Below are 3,121 nucleotides of genomic sequence, written 5' to 3' on the forward strand. Positions count from 1 at the left end.
TGCTGAACCCCGCGCGCCCAAGAGTTGCTTTCCTGACTACTGAGTTTTCGCCGCCAGGTTTGCTTTTGCCTCAATCCACGATAAAGACTGGTAGGATTGTGCAAATTCTAGTTTTACATGTGGTCCCTGGAAATATTGTAACTGTGCGGGTTTCTGTGTTCTGCGATGCGGCAGACCAAGTGACCACTGCCACCTTGGATCACTGCCGCAGTTCGTGTTTTGCTTTTGCTACCAACCGTGGGTTAACCCTCACTTTCCCAAAGAATACCCCACTGGGTTTCTTTTGTATTTGATATATATTTTTCTGTTTGTAGTGTTATTAAAGCTTGTTTCAGTTTTCCAAAAAAGCATTCGGAGGTCTCACACATTTTCTTCTCCCTTCCCCTATTTCTGCTGGAATAGCGGAAGGGTATTATCGTCACTGGACCTTGGTTTACCTCGACCAAACCGTTGACACTATCTGAATTAAACGTTAAAGAAATACTCTGAATGCAATTCCACAAGCTTTTCACAAAGCATATGATAACTACAAATATACTCTCCAATTGCCTATAGAAGAGACATTGGTAGCCACATTTTAGACACAAGCCTACTTGTTTTTCCAAGAATGCCTTACAAATCCACACATTCACCTTCAGATGAAGGCTTACGTGCTGCAAGCTCCAAGCCTGCTGTCAAAGAGCAGCAAGTGCAATTCCAGACACCAAGAAAGAGGATGGCTACAGCTTAGTGATTCATCTCCTTTTCTGGGGAAAAAAAATAAAAGCATGGAAGATTAGGACTTTTATTGTTTCAACAAAAGTTACGATAACAAAGTGAGCATGACCTTTGAACTAAAATATACTGCATATGTAAGTGGAGACTACAAAGAAACTCAGGGTTCATGTAAGCATATGGTTCAAAAAGCAGGCGTACGCTCTTCTCTGTACTGCCCAGACCACATGTACATAAAAGAGTACCATCAAATTAAGAAACTCAACTGCAGGAGGACGAACAGAGAGCACGGACCAGCTGGTTACAGAAGGCAGCAAGGAGATGGCATTCTGACTCAGCCACAGGTAATGCCTGTGTTGGGCCAAGCTCCTATCGCAAACATATAACCCATAAATCACATAAAACAGTATTGTCACAGTTACTGAGGAGCAGCATCACACAGCTACAGCTAGAAAGGACTGCACTGGTATAAGCAGAACACCTTAGGGAGTCTGATTATAATCATCTCCCCAACTTTGTAACAAACAGAACCAATTCACAAGACATTATGAAAATTACTTCGGATTTAGTTCATCCTGCAAATTAGTAGCATTATATGTAGTGTGATACCATGTCTAGTTCAGGCAGAAGATGGGACTGTGGATGCATGCAAGTGTGGCACAAGTACCCCCAGTCTGATGTTCCTACCCAACTACTGCACAAAGTTTTAAAGACCACACTGGCCTCCAGACAGCATCAGATCTTGCAGTGCTTTAAGGTCATATACTATCAGAATGAGACTCCAGCTCCACAGACAGAAAAGCTATCTCTGCCTATCCTGAATTATTAAAATTCTTTTATGACATATATGAAAAACATCTCACATAATACCCCTTTTGGAGTTACCTCAGTATGATTACAAGTCACCCAGCATTAGGGACAGAATAGTGTAACCTACACAAATATAGTTCTTATTTAAGCCATCTCACTGAGCAAAAATTCACACTAGAACGTAGCCAATTGCATGTTTTATTGAATACAACCTCCACTATCCTACTAGATGTGAAGATAACTCCTTTATCAGATCCTTAAAAAAATTACAGTTCATAAACAGCAGTTAGCAGTAACCTTGCTTTTACTAGTACCCTTCACCATTTTCCATTTTCTAAATTTGGAGAGTAGTATCTTCAGAGGACCGCATTACCTTTCCCTGTCATGGATTTACAAAGAAGGCAAAACGAAACCAGCAAACAGATACAGATTTTAGTGTTAATTAATGCTTTCGCTGCCAACACCCAAAACAGGTCACATATGAGATTACCATTATTCTAAACCTGACTTTCTTTTCATTAAAAACTTACTTCTCAAAAGAAATAAGAAAAAGGGTTTCTAGTGTATTTGCTACACCTCTTGTCAGCAGACAACTTGGATGAGAACTCATCCTAAACAAAGTCAGCACGGTACACGCAAAGGAGCGCACAAGAAGCCAAACACTCTCAGCTAAAGGGTACCACGCTTAACTTCCCAGAAGGAGAAGCTTTGTGAGAAGACAAAAGCCATGTTCCTGTGTTTAAGCATTTGCAGACACTACTGTAGACAACATGCAGGATTTACCACTGCAATCCACCTTTCATGGCAGGCATACACTTCAGGGAGAGAAGATGCTAAACGTGCAACACGCACAGCACACGGTAAGAGAACAGCACAAAAGCTGGTTCTGCTGCTACCCCAGGAAAACTGTAACACCTCGAAAAAGGCTGTTTCGTTTCATGCTGCCAGGAAGAACAAAGTCAGATGAACTCAGCAAGCTTTATGTAAAAACCTTAAAAGGATTATTTATGCTGGAGCACAACTTCATTAAATTCTTTCTACAATGCAGTAGCTTCTCATTGCGACATACCACACATACTGCAGAAATTTTACTAGCAGCTTTGCAGCTGTTTGGGTTGCTGGGGTGGTTTTTGGTTTGTTTTTTAGAAACAATGTGGAAGACCAATTCCATGAGTTGCTTGCTTTTTTGTCAAAGGTTCCTGCCAACTACACGGAATGAAATGGAAAGATAAGGGATGCACCTCTGCTCTAGAATGTGCCTCCCCTCTCAAAAGCGGTCATGTTTGTCATAAAAGATCAAGGGAATCAGCACTACAGAAACTACGGTAGGGAGAACTCCACACAGGCAACTGCTCTAAGCTGTTAGGGTATTTTGTAGCAATTTTCCTGTCACCTCCAGCCCTTTTCCTTGCACCGCTTTGTTCTTCGACTTCAGATCTCAGACTGTTGCATGGGTAAAAAGACCAAGCATTTACAACCAAAATCAGAATGAACTAATCTGAATCACATTTTAAGCTTTCCAAAAGAAAAAAAAAAAAAAATCACTGGAGAGAAACTTGTTTTACAAAACAGACTTTAACACTAGAGTGTACTCCTA

Source organism: Buceros rhinoceros, unplaced genomic scaffold, assembly GCF_000710305.1.
Source record: "Buceros rhinoceros silvestris isolate BGI_N320 unplaced genomic scaffold, ASM71030v1 scaffold7869, whole genome shotgun sequence".
Taxonomy (NCBI): Eukaryota; Metazoa; Chordata; class Aves; order Bucerotiformes; family Bucerotidae; genus Buceros; species Buceros rhinoceros.